This window comes from Bos indicus, chromosome 6, assembly GCF_029378745.1.
Source record: "Bos indicus isolate NIAB-ARS_2022 breed Sahiwal x Tharparkar chromosome 6, NIAB-ARS_B.indTharparkar_mat_pri_1.0, whole genome shotgun sequence".
Taxonomy (NCBI): Eukaryota; Metazoa; Chordata; class Mammalia; order Artiodactyla; family Bovidae; genus Bos; species Bos indicus.
The window spans coordinates 94035890-94050689 of NC_091765.1; the positions used below are offsets into that span (position 1 = coordinate 94035890).

At 41.9% G+C, this 14800-nt stretch overlaps 1 long non-coding RNA gene across 1 annotated transcript in view; it reads right to left on the reverse strand.

Annotated features, from left to right (window-relative positions):
- LOC139183656 (uncharacterized) overlaps positions 1-14800 on the reverse strand; it is a 93886-nt gene that overhangs the window by 41602 nt on the left and 37484 nt on the right. The window lies entirely within an intron of this gene.

A 14800-nucleotide genomic window follows, 5' to 3' on the forward strand; every position in this document is an offset into this window, starting at 1 on the left:
AACTATTGATCTAACCACTAGAGAACATGACTTGTGGTTGTTTCATGCTAAATACTACTTTCCCAGAATGAGTATTTAGAATTAAGTTTCTTAGGTATCTTTTTCCTCTAAAATAAGTTTGCAGAACTACACACTTTTAGAAATCTTTTATGTTATTTTTGAAAGGGACCTAAGATGAAATACCTAGACTAAAAGGAAATATATAAGGTACAAAGTTCTAGTTAGAGTTATGAGCCTGCGCAGAAATAGAAATGATAGATGTGTGAAAAGGAGAAAGAGTGATGTGTGAGTTCAGAACTTTTAATCAGTGGATTCCACACTTCAGCATTTCTGAGACCTTTCAAAAAGATGGCGAAAAAGTTATTTCTTGTCCTGAGATTTCCAAAATGCATATGGGAATAAAGCACAGGGATTTAGAATCTACATGCCAGGTTTTGACATCCTGCCTTAGAAAATGAAAGTGAAAGCCACTCAGTCATGTCCAACTCTTTGCAACCCCGTGGACTATACAGCCCAAGGAATTCTCCAGGCCAGAATACTGGAGTGGGTAACCTTTTCCTTCTCCAGGGGATCTTCCCAACCCAGAGATCAAACCCAGATCTCCCACATTGCAGGAGGATTCTTTACCAGCTGAACCAACAGGGAAGCCCAAGAATACTGGAATGGGTAGCTATCCCTTCTCCAGGAGATGTCCGCGACCCAGGAATCGAACCGGGGTCTCCTGCATTGCTGGCGGATTCTTTACCAACTGAGCTTCCTGGCTTACCATATAGCCAAATAAGTATTAAAAAAAATTAAATGGTGATACTTATACCACTTACTTCTTTCCTAGGTTTAAGTAAAATAATGCCTGTGAAGCACTTAGCCCTATGCCTGAAATTGACACGTGTTCAGTGACTGCGTTGTCATTCACTATTAGCAAGCAACATCAAAATGATCATGACAGCATTGCAGCTATTCTTCAACAGGCTTCAGTCCATCTATCACGTGCCATCCCCTGTGCTAAGTAAGTGTTGGATACTCCAAAGGAGCTCAGACTTATTTACTTTGGCCAGAGAGCTTTAAAATCTGTTTAGGGAGAGAGAGACCAATGTGGGTGGGGCTTAGCGTATAGGAGGAGGTGACCAGTGACAAGGGCTAGACTATGAAATCTCACAGACCATGCTAAAGAGTTTACAAGCAAGGGAAAGTCATGGAAGGAGCATTCCAGGAGGATTTCAGTCAGGGAAATGATGTCAAATTTTTGATCAAGGAAGAATGTGTGGGAGAAGACAGCTAAAGGCAGGGAGCCCACTTGGCAAATTAGTTCTTTAATCAATATAGAAGTGTCAGCCTGAGCTAAGATAATGGCAAGGGAGAAAAGGAAGAAAAATACACTCATTTGAGTATTTAGAAGATAAATGCTTCTTCTAAAAATGGATAGAACACAGTAATCAAAAGAATCAGGTGTCATGTATGCACTCACAATTTTGGCTTAAGTGAGTAAGTATATTACTGAGCAATAAATCATTGCTAATACTCATTGAGTGCCTATTGTATAGCTGTATTAAACAGTGTAGTATATATTAAATCATGCATCCTCAAGGAACTTTCCAATGTAGGCATTAACTCAAAGACACAGGAACAGAAGCTGAGAGAAATCAAGTACATTGCCCATTGGAAGAGACAAGATTTAAACCCAAGCAGTCCAACTCAACCATGTCCAGGCCATTAACCACAATTTTCCCTTAGTATTTATCCCATTCTAAGGCCACTGTCCTTTTCAACCTTAAAACTTAGCTGTTTAAATGAAGGGATTTTTGTCTGTTGCCTTCTCTGCTGTATCCCTAGTGTTTAGAACATACACACATACTATTGGGTGTGTATAGAAGTTTCTCACATAGTCTTGATCAATCATTAAGTCCATTTTCAGCCCTTTTCCCTTCTTAGAAATTTGAGGGACAGGGCTGAAAATTCCAAACCTCTAATCATGGCTTTTTCTTTCCAATGACCAGCCCTCATCCAGGAGTCCATCCAGAGCCACCTCTTTAGCAAAGACCAAATATTAGGACAGGAGATACTCCTAGTGTTCTTATCACTTAGAAAATTACAAGGGTTTTTAAGCGCTCTGTGCCAGGAATGAGGGGCAGAGACCAATATATAATGTTTTCTGTTATCTCAGCAGGGATTCCCTGTGTACTCCTTCATAAACCACTGTGAATGTCAATGTAAATGTTATCCATCTCTAAATTTCTAGCCCAGTTCCCTAGTCATAGTAGGTATGTGACCAATTTTAATGACAATGATTTGTAAAGTGGGATAGTAGATCTTTCCTATCATTTGTACCAGGTTGATGTAAGGAGCACGTGAGACAATGATTGGAGCTACCATGAAAAGTATTACATGTGATTCAAATGTGAAGTGAAATTGTAGACTTAATATTAAAAGAATCAATTTTGGTTGTGTATATGAATCAAGGACTTACTAGGTACTGAGTACAGGGCTAGATCTTTTAGATCTCATTTATTCTTGGAGCAAGATCATATGTGTCATTATCCCCATTTACAGATGAAGAAGATGAGATTCGGAAAGTATGTACTTGCATGCATGTTGCATGCTAAGTTGCTTCAGTCCTGTCCAACTCTACAACCCTATGGACTATAGCCTGTTAGGCTCCTCTGTCCATGGGACTACTAGCCCAAAGTTACACAGCAGAGAAACCAAGGTTTCCCTTGGTTTCCCAATACAGATGGTATTTGTGCATGAGTGTATATGAAGAAAGATAAGAACACGAAGGGAGCGGTGATCACTCGACAGAACCCTGCAAAGAGAAAGGAACATTGAGTAAGGAAAAATTCCAGGGAAAGCTCTCTTCTCATCCCCTGGCCTCCTGTGCATTGGGCCAGCTGGTGGCTGATGGATTCTGATGATTCTGATGGAATATGGTTATCTCAAGATGCAGGGTTATTGTTAGTGACCCATCCTAAGAACTGTGATATTTATTTTTCAATATTTAATACATGTTTAAATACATGAAAATGAGAAGGGCTGTATATGGCCCAGGGCAGTGCCTGGTTTAGTACATGAGTCCTGGGGTCACGATGCCCCCATCTGTGACTGTAGGCCGATTACCGTGCTGAGTCACACATTCCTCACCCTTAAAATGGGGACAATAATAGTTCCTACCTCATAAAGTTATTCTAATAATTAAGTGAGGAAAACATTTAAAAGCTATTTTGCATAGTGCCTGACATACGATAAACCCTCAATAAATGTTAGCCCAGGTCATGTTGTTATTATCCAAGGGCCATTTTTTTTTATTGCCTCCAATTTCCACAAGGTGGCAGGTCGAGTTCAAAGTGGACCCCATGGCTCTGTGTCCCAAAGGCAAAACCTATTTTAATTGCTTCACAATAACGGGGCCCAAAATGAATTGTTTGCAGACATGTTCATTGTCTGTAGAATGTTTGTTACCATCCAGGCATCTTATTGTTGCTGTAAAACCGATCTTAATGGAACATATGTATCATTTAATTTCATCCTGTTGTTTCTCAAGATTCCCAGGACCATCTGCATTTACATGAAATGCATATTAACTCTGGGTCTCTTAGCTAAGTGAATACATTCAAGTCATCTCATTTCGCACTAAGTTTAGTCCCTGGACGGCTGTGAAGAGGAGAAAACTCGCAAGCTGGAACAAGTCCTGGTCTTGGTGAACTGCAGAAGGCACAAGATTTGTGCACCTCGTCCTGGAGTGAGAGGGTGCTTGGTCTATTTGTGAGGAGCTACCAAAAAATGACAAATGGAGATTTTGAATAGGGGTGTGTCTAACCTATTTGTAAGGGGATATTGAGAGAAATGGTTAACTCATAAAATTTCAGATTTTTCTTCTGTGTATCCTCACCTTTTTCCATTCTCCTAATTTCATGTCATATTGATAGCCTCCAATGTCTACAATTTTGCTTCATCTTTGACACATTGGTTTTGGGGTCAGATCAAACTGGGTCTAAATCCTGTCTCTACTACCCATTATAGCAGCATTTATAGCAGTAAGGATTTGACAAACACTTAGCTTCTTAATACCTCAATTCTTTTTTTTCCCTTTGGCTGCTCTGGGTCTTTGTAGCTGCTCACAGACTCTTGGTTGCTACACGCGGGCATTCTCTAGCTGCAGCGCTGCTCTTAGGTTGCAGTGTGCCTTAGGTTGCAGTGGTGTGTGGTTGCAGGTTGCAGTGGTGCTTGGGCCTATCATTGCAGCAGCTTCTCTTGTACGCATGGGCTCTAGGCGCTCAGGCTTCAGGAGTTGTGTGCTTGGCATTAGTAGCCCCGCAGCATGTGGGATCTTAGTTTCCAGACCAGGAATCAAACCTGTGTCCCCTGTATTGGCAGGCAGATTTCTAACCCTGGACCACCCAGCTAATCTCTCTCAATTCTTAAATTAATTTTTTAATTGAGGTGGCACTGATTCATAACACTACCTAAGTTCCACATGTCCAATGTTATATCTCTACTTCTATATACCCTACAGCATCAAGTCTTTACCTGATAATAAAACCTACCTGAAAGAATTGTGAGGATTAAATGAAATAAAGCATGCCAAGAATTTAATTCAATCAGAAATAGTTACTAGTAATTAGACTAACATAGCACTGCCCAAAAAATGGCAGATATAAGGAGCTCAATAAGCATTTGTAGCAGAAATATTAATAAATGATGCTATTTTAGTACCACACAGTTATAACAACTCTAAGACTGGCCTTGGAAGTCTTCAAGGAGAACGCATACTGAAATCTGTGATTTTGTCAACTGTGTCCTCTGATGACTCAGTCAAAGATGCAAAGCTTCTCTGGCTTATTTCCTACTCATCACTTGATAAAATATGTGACATGTGAGCAGTCAATTTACTAACTTCTCTGTGCCTTTGTTTCCTTATCCGTAAAGCTGGAATGGCAATAGCATTTAATGGCTCAGATTCAGGTGACTTTGAGGTTTCAGTAAGCCTGCTGTGGGTTTCCCAGGTGGCGCAGTGGTGAAAGAATGCAGGAGACTCAAGAGACACAGTTTCAATCCCCGAATCAGGAAGATCCTCTGGACTAGGAAATGGCAACCCACTCCAGTATTCTTGCCTGGAAAATCCCATGGACAGAGGAGCCTGGCAGGCTACAGTCTGCGGGGTCACAAAGAGTCAGACAGTACTCAGCACAGAGCTTGCCATACCTTAAATGCTCAGTAAATGTTAGCTGTTATTCTCTGGCTCACTTTGGAAAACCTATAGTTGCTTCTCAGTGATTCACTTGGGGGATTTTCAGATGTTGTGAAGTGAACTCTTCTAGTTTGTAATTAGAAAAGACGATAAAACAGATCTCTTGGCCATTTCCTGCCTTTGAAACTTCATGTTTTATGAACCACGGAAAGTACCACAAATTTCTTTTCAACCCACCCCAGCAAACTGACAAATTCGGACCTTTTTCACCCACTCTCTGTACGTCTCCCATGGGACTGCGAAAATAAAGGAAGTATTCATTGCCTTGTGCGTAAGCTGTTTTCCTAGTGTCTATTTCTTCTGAGTTTCGACAGACTCAGCTTTCTGACAGTTTCATCTACCAGACGATCAGCCCTACTCCAAGACCAGAGTTTGCCTGTTTCTGTGGATTTTGCAGTCAAAAGAGGGAGAGAGGAGAATTTCAAATGAGGAGGAGAGTTAGAGTAGGCGCGGCATTGAAGAGCTGCTGCAGTAATCAGTGAAAAGAAATCCCAAACTCTCAAACCCAGGACCCCAAAACAGCCCATTCTGCTGCATGAGTTTTCAAACCCACATGAGAAAACAGGTCATCAAAACCTGCCGGAGTCCTCTTCCAGCACAAGCTTTGGTGGAACTGGATATGGCAGTAAATAATGGCCCAGGGTGACTTGCAGAGTGCTGGGCTTGCCCTGCGGTAACTGATAACAGTAGCAACCATCAGGCAAAAGAGAACTTTGACAAAGGACACTGATATCAAATCAGCTCCTACACACACCAGCATGCCACAGTGGGAGGAAGTGTGGAGAACAAAGGTCCCTGGTGGAGAGTGAGGGAGAAGGAGCCAAATTCACACCTCCCCTTAGGTGGAGAACTAAGAACTGCAGCCAGGGCATAACTGGCCTCAACCAGTGCTCTTGGCCACATCCATCATGCCAAGATTAGGGATTTTCAATGGGGAAAATTTAAACTTTGGTTTTGTGTTAGAGAGCCAAGTTTACAAAGACAAATTCAGATCGTGTAGTGCGTATTCTCTTTAAACAGGTGTTGACTGATCTCTTCAGTCAAAATATCTTCCTTGGTTGCTGTCAGTCACATCAACTCCGTGAGTCTTTTATTCCTTCAAGTATTTACGGTAACCATATAGCCCAGTAACTGTGCTCAGTGCTGGGGTTATATGGATGAATAAAGCTACTCATTTTCCTACCTCAAAGACTTGATATTCTAGGGGGAATGAGGAAGAGAAAGTAAAGACAGATGCCTGGCTAAGTAGCAAAGATGACATGGTGGTGATCGTGATGGTGTGGGGGGATGATGTGATGGTGTGGGGATGATGTGATGGTGTGGGGGGATGATATGATGGCGTGTGGGGATGATGTGATGGTGTTGGGGGGATGATGTGATGGTGTGTGGGGATGATGTGATGGCATGGGGGGATGATGTGATGGTGTTGGGGGGGTGATGTGATGGTGTGGGGGGGATGATGTGATGGCGTGTGGGGATGATGTGATGGCATGGGGGGATGATGTGATGGTGTTGGGGAGTGATGTGATGGTGTTGGGGAGATGATGTGATGGTGTGGGGGAATGATGTGATGGTGTTGGGGGGATGATGTGATGGTGTGGGGGGGATGATGTGATGGCGTTTGGGGATGATGTGATGGTGTGGGGGGATGATGTGATGGCATGGGGGGATGATGTGATGGTGTGGGGGGATGATGTGATGGTGGTGGTGGTGGTGGTGATTGTGGTAGTATGGGGGGATGATGTGTTGGTGGTGGTGATTGTGGTAGTTTTGGGTGGGTGATGGGTGGTCGTAGGATTAAGGGTTGATGGTAGTAGTGGATGATTTAGAGAGCAGACAGACCTGGCTGCCCTATTTTGAAGCTTTTTACCATCAGACAAGATTCTCATGGTTGTTTCTAACTTCCAGAGTCAACAAATAAAATAGTTGAAGAAACTGCTGATTACTAAACTGAAGTGAAATTTGCTCAGTCATGTCCGACTCTTTGTGACCCCATGGACTACACAGTCCATGAAGTTCTTCAGGCCAGAATACTGGAGTAGGTAGCCTTTCTCTTCTCCAGGGGATCTTCCCAACCCAGGGATCAAACCCAGGTCTTCCACATTGCAGGCAGATTCTTTACCAGCTCAGCCACAAGGGAAGCCCAAGAATACTAGAGTGGGTAGTCTATTGCTTCTCCAGTGGATCTTCCCAACCCAGCAATCGAACCAGGCTCTCCTGCATTGCAGGTGGATTCTTTACCAACTGAGCTATCAGGGAATCCCTAAAGTGAAAGTGAAAGTCACTCAGTGGTGTCTGACTCTTAGGGAACCCATGGACTGTATAGTCTATGGAATTCTCCAGGTCAGAATATTGGAGTGGGTAACCTTTCCCTTCTCCAGGGGATCTTCCCAACCCAGGAGTAAAACCTGAGCTGATTATTTGATGTTCAGTTATTTGTTGTTAAATTCATGAAGGGCAATGGTTAAGAGTCTAAAGCCAGACAAGTTCAGGTTCAAATTTTAGCTCTAAACATACTCATGGAAAAATTATTTAAACACTTGGTCACTCCATTTCCTTATCTGTGAAATTTGATAGTAAAAATTGAACCAACCATCTCAGATTATACAGATTAAATAGATCAATGCATGTAAGCAATTAGAACAACTCAGGGAATATTATGTACTATGTGAGTGCTAGCTATTTATCTTCAATGGTAGTAAAAATGTGATATGGTCTGTAATGATCTTATTAAAAATTCTGAAACTACTACTCACCATTAAAATGTATAGATATAGGTAGGTAGATAGATAGATACACTTGTAAAAGAGATACTTGATATTTTGCCACATAGAGGGGAAAAAAACATGTTAGCAAGACAGTGGGAGATAGAAAACCAGACAGACTGGAAAAACATATGACAGTGGTCATTGTTCATCTCTGGGTGGTTAAGGTAACTCATTTTCTTCTTTTTTCTAAGTTATACTTTATAAAATGTTAACAGTCGTTGGTTTGTGTGCTCAGCCCTTAGTGTCCTGCTCTTGGAACGCCGTGGGCTGTAGCCTGACAGGCTCCTCTGTCCACGGGATTTTTCAGGCGAGAATACTGTAGTAAGTTGCCATTTCTGCCTCCAGGGGATCTTCTGGATTCAGGAATTGAACACACATGTCTCCTGCTTTGGCAAATGGATTCTTTACCACTCAGCCACCAAGGAAAATTTTTAACAATTATTTTTTTTACTCATTTTAAAACATTTAAAAATGAAACTTCAAATGACATGAAAAGATGCTTAGAGCTCCAGTGGAGGATTGATAAGATCTGTCAGGGAAGGATTCACTGGAAATGGAAAAACTGAGCTAAATATTAAAGGAATTAATTGGTAGGGGCTTTGAAGACATAAATATTAGTACAGAGATGACAAGTTCCCAAGAACTGCTTCAGTTCAGTTCAGTCGCTCAGTCGTGTCTGACTCTTTGTGACCCCGAGAATTGCAGCACGCCAGGCCTCCCTGTCCATCACCAACTCCCGGAGTTCACTCAGACTCAACTAACACCCAAAAAAGATGTCCTTTTCATTATAGGGGACTGGAATGCAAAAGTAGGAAGTCAAGAAACACCTGGAGTAACAGGCAAATTTGGCCTTGGAATACGGAATGAAGCAGAGCAAAGACTAATAGAGTTTGCCAAGAAAATGCACTGGTCATAGCAAACACCCTCTTCCAACAACACAAGAGAAGACTCTACACATGGACATCACCAGATGGTCAACACCAAAATCAGATTGATTATGTTCTTTGCAGCCAAAATGGAGAAGCTCTATACAGTCAACAAAAACAAGACCAGGAGCTGACTGTGGCTCAGATCATGAACTCCTGATTACCAAATTCAGACTGAAATTGAAGAAAGTAGGGAAAATCACTAGACCATTCAGGTATGACCTAAATCAAATCCCTTATGATTATACATGGAAGTGAGAAATAGATTTAAGGGCCTAGATCTGATAGAGTGCCTGATGAACTATGGAATGAGGTTCGTGACATTGTACAGGAGACAGGGATCAAGACCATCCCCATGGAAAAGAAATGCAAAAAAGCAAAATGGCTGTCTGGGGAGGTCTTACAAATAGCTGTGAAAAGAAGAGAAGTGAAAAGCAAAGGAGAAAAGGAAAGATATAAGAACTGCTTAATTATGTATTATTTGATTGTAAGGGAAAGTCATGGGATAACTGGGCCACCCACTCTCAGTGAAGAGTCTTCTCTTGGCCTGAATATCGAGTCCATCCTCAAAGCCCACTTGTGTTCCTGCTTCTACAGTATCTGGCGGAAGGCTTGCTCCTCTCTCACCCTCAGAATCTCTCTCAGGCTTGCTCTCGCTCTTGCTCTTGCTCTCAATCTCTCTGATTTCAAAAACCCTATTGTGGAACCCTGTCTGTTGAAGATAGCTAGAGACTAGTTTAAGTCTTCTTTGTGATGGAACCTGCAGAATAGATAGATGCTAATTACGTTGCCTCTTTTCCAGATACTGACAGGTAATCTGAGAGCCGTGTGGACCTCCCTATCGTGGTGGAGAGCCAGTGTAAGATCTATCTTGTGGATGGACACTCAAAGCTGAGTCTTTTCTAGGAAGTGGGTGAAACAGAGTGATATTCAACTGGGAATGGTCCTACTTTTCCAGCTCTTGCTCTGCTTCATCACAGACACTGGGATTCTAAAGGGAGTACCAAACTGTGTTGCAGGCAGGGCCCACCGGCCCAAGGCATCTGGCAGTTATTTCAGATCTTTAGGGTACCAAGGCACACCTTAGCCTTCTGTCACGGAGGGCTAAATGGAGGGCTAAATTTGACAGCAATGATTGGAGAATATGCTCAGATGTTCAGTTGTGCCTGATTTTTTGTGACTCCATGGATTGTAGCCCGCCAGGCTCTTTTATCCATAGGATTTCCCAGGCAAGAGTACTGGAGTGGGTTGCCATTTCCTATCTTCCCCACCCAGGGATCGAACCTGGGTCTCCTGCATTGCAGGCAATTCTTTACCAACTGAGCCACCAGGGAACCTTCAATTTATTCCTATATGTTTCTGGAGAGACTTGATGAGAAAGGGAAAAAGCAGCTTCCTTCCTCTTTCTACCTCCTGCCTCTTCTTAAGCACTCTGCCTTAATTTTCCTGGCTGACTTGAGCAATGTTGGCAAGACAAAGAGAAGTCTTTCCACTGTTTAGTCTACTTTTAATTATTTCAAGATGGGGTCCTTCCCTGGCCACTAGGCAATGAGCTGTCCATTTTTGAGTTTCTCCTCATTCTTACTTCTGGGTATTGGGGATGTAGTTTCGTTGGACCAGGTGCAGCTGGAAACTTCTTGGGAGGTCCGAGGTTTCCCAGAATTTATGATCTACCCAGAGGAAGCCCCTGTGGGGAAACTCCACTGCTCCTTCTCTGGTTACCCACTCGGGGGACACTGTGGTTGTCCTCTTTCTCCTAGGCTGCCTTGGCTTCCTCAGTGTGATGTCTCTGTTTTCTTTCTTCAGGAAAAACAGTCTCCCTGATCCCCCCCTCCCCACTTCCTAGGTATAAAGGAAAGACTCTAAGCTCTGGAGCTAACCTCAGACTTCAAATACCACCTACGTGCTATGTAACTTTGGGCAAACTACTTCATGATTCTGATCCACCATTTCCTTTTGTTTATAAGATGGGAGGAGTGAAATAAGTCAGACAGATAAAGATAAATACTGTATGATCTCAATATGTGGAACCTAAAAAAAAAGAATCTCATATATATAGAAAACAGATTGGTGGTTGTCAGAGGTGGGGTTTGAGAGGTGGGTGAAATGAGTGAAGGCAGTCAAAAAGTACAGATTTCCAGGCATAAGATAAAAAAGTTATGGGGAAATATTATAGTGACTATAGTTAGTAATACTGTGTTGTATTTTTGAAAGGTACCAAGACAGTAAACCTTAAACTTCTCATCACAAGAAAAAAAAAAAATGTAACTGTGTGGTTATGGATGTTAACTAGCCTTGTTGTGGTGACCATTTTACATTAGCTATGTGTATCAAACCATTATGTTGTACACCAGGAACTAGTACAACATTAGTGTAAGCTATATCTCAGTTTGAAAAAAAGATGGGAATAATCTCTGTAACTCATAGTGCCAGAAGGCTCCAGGAGGGAATAATTAGATCTATTATGGAAGACCGGAGAAGGAAATGGCAACCCACTTCAGTATTCTTGCCTGGGAAATCCCATGGACAGAAGAGGCTGATGGGCTACAGTCCATGGGGTCACAAGAGCTGGACATAGCTTAATGAACACCACCACCACCAACCACCATTACAGAAGTTATGAAGAGTTTCATGAGGTAACAAAAGTTATCTAACTAAAAGCACCAACACAGCATCTGAAATAGTGTAATAACTGGACATTATTCATCCATTCCTCTGTTTTCTGTTCTCTTTTGCTATTAGTACATGTATATGATCCTTTTTGTTTCAAATGTTTTACTATTAATAATTGTAGGGCAACTGACACAGGACTGCATATTCTGTTTAATAACCATGGGGAAGTTTGGCAGCTTAACAAACATCCTTGACTCCCTTGCAAAGAGGAGAGCTCAACTTCCTTTGGACTTTGGCTTCAAGACCTCACATTCTTTTCTCAGAAAACAGAACCAAAGACCCAGTAGGTGTTAACTGTGCTCTGAGCCTTTCAGGCATCTTTGTGTCAGTAATAAGAGACACCAGTTTCTTAACACTGAATATGAGCAAATGATAGATGTTATTTCATTTAACCTCAGCTCCATGAGGCAGGTGACATCATCCCCATTTATAGTTAGGAAACTGAGGCTCAGAAAAGCTAAGTGCCACCATGCATTACATACCTAGATCATTCTGAAACCATAAGACAAACCAAGATATCTAAGACTCCAAAATCCATGTTCTTGGCACTCTCTCCAAGGTGTCTTGAGGCAATAGCAGCAGCAGTTGCAAAGCTCTTTACTTTAGAGGACTTTTTCCAAGCGGAGAAGGGTCTGGAAACTTGCAGGTTTCATGAACCCCTGGCTTCTCACCCCAAGCAACTTCACAATATATCACTGAAATGTAACAGTCACAGGTGTGTGCATGATAACTCGCTTCAGTCGAGTCTGATTCTTTGCAACCCCAAGGGCATAGCCTGCCAGGCTCCTCTGTCCATGGACTTCTCCAGGCAAGAATACTGGAGTGGGTTGGCAGTATGACTGCCCTTCCGCAGTGATAAGGTCTGAAATCAAAATTAGCCTCTCGGAAGTTTACGGATCAATAAACTAAAGTCATCTAGTACAGGACAAAAGCCATCATGATAAAGAAAGCAGTGACTGTTATCTTCAAATCTGTGTCAGGGGGCTCTCAGACTGGAACAGAATGGTTGGCTGTATGTCTTCTGCTCACTGAGCACTGTGCTATTAAGGCTTGAGATCTCGCAGAGATGTGGATGGACCTAGAGACCGTCAAGCAGAGTGAAGTAAGCCAGAGAGAGAAAAATAAATATTGTATATTAATGCATATATGTGGAATCTAGAAAACTGGTACAGATGAACCTATTTGGCAAGCAGAAATAGAGACACAGACATAGAGAACAAACGTATGGATACCAAGGAGGTGAAGGGGGCGGATGGGATGAATTGGGAAATTAGGATTGGCATATGTACACTCCTATGTATAAAATAGATAACTAATGAGAACCTACTGTGCAGCACAGGAAACTCTACTCAATGCTCTGTGGGGAGCTAAATAGGAAGGAAATCCCCAAGGAGGGGATATATGTAGACACGTAACTGACTCAGTGTGCTGTACAGCAGAAACTAACACAGCATTGTCAAGCCATTACACTCTAGTAAATATTTTTTAAATAAGGAGAATTTTTCTGAAATTAAAAAAAAAAAAAAAAGGTTTGAGAATTCTAGAATGTGCCAAGTTGGAACCCTGAACAAACTTTGCCGCATGACTTACAGAACGTCCTTGGTTCTGTGTTTCCCATACTTTCTGAGGGGGAAGTAGGCTTTTTGCTGTCTTCATTTCCCCATACTGCCTGGAGCAGCAGTACTGAAACCATTCAGTGGTGTGAACTGGGCAATGTCTAAAGGTCACGTCGCCGGCAGGTGCAGTCTGAGTTGAGGTGACCACAGATAGCAAGGACATCAAACCTGTTCATCCTAAAGGAAATTAACACTGAATATTCACTGGGAGGACTGATGCTGAAGCTCCAATACTTTGACCACCTGATGCAAAGAGCTGACTCATTGGAAAAGACCCTAATGCTTGGAAAGATTGAAGACAGGAAGAGAAGGGGAGCACAGAGGATAAGATGGGTAGATAGCATCACTGATCAATGGATCTGAACTCAGGCAAACTCCGGGAGATGGTGAGGGACAGGGAGACCTGGTGTGCTGCAGTCCATGGGGTCGCAAACAGTCGGATGACTTTGCGACTGAACAACAAGAAGTGAAGGAATAGTGCATACTGAAGGCTTACTGTGTACTCAGCACTGTGCCGCTTGCTCTCTAGAGGCCCTTTAGCAGACCCTTAACGATGCAATTAAAAAGACTTCATTTGTCCCAACTCTGCTACCAACTAGTTTGGAGAAATCTTTGGGAGAATCTTTCAGTCTCTCTGAGTGTTTATCTTTAAAATTGAACTAATAATTTCTATATTAATCACTGAGCCCATCGATATTAATTGAAGGCCCACTGTGTGCTAAGCATTACAAAAGCTGGATACACATAGAGGTAAATTAAAATAAACCATTGTCTTATAAGTAAGTTTGGGGACTGCAATTGTCCAGCATGATGATTAAAGTTAACAATACTGTATTTGTTTATTTGCTGAAAGTAAATCTTGAAAGTTGTCATACAAGAAAAGAATTGTAACTATATGTGTGTGATGAATATTAACTAAACTTGTTGTGGTGATTATTTTGCAATATATATATATATACACATACATATAAAGAAAGTTGAGCACTGAAGAATTGATGCTTTTGAACTGTGATGTTGGAGAAGACTCTTGAGAGTCCCTTGGACTGATAGGAGATCCAACCAGTCCATCCTAAAGGAAATCAGTCCTGAGTATTCATTGGAAGGACTGATGCTGAAGCTGAAGCTCCAATACTTTGGCCACCTGATGAGAAGAACTGATTCATTTGAAAAGACCTTGATGCTGGGAGGGATTGGGGGGCAGGAGGAGAAGGGGATGGCAGAGGATGAGATGGTTGGATGGCTTCACCGACTCAATGGACATGAGTTTGAGTGAACTCCGGGAGTTGGTGATGAACACGGAGGCCTGGCGCACTGCAGTCCATGGGATCACAAAGAGTCAGACACGATTGAGTGACTGAACTGAACTGACTGATATAGACACAAATATGTATATCAAATCATATATATGTATACATATATAAATATCAAATCATCATGTTGTTTGTCTTAAATTTATGAATCATGTTATATGTCAATTATCTCAAAAACCTCAACTTATCTCAAGAAAGCTGGAAAAATTTTAACAAAGTAAAATAATTCAGTGTCTATTTTTTGGAACTTATGATTTACGAACAC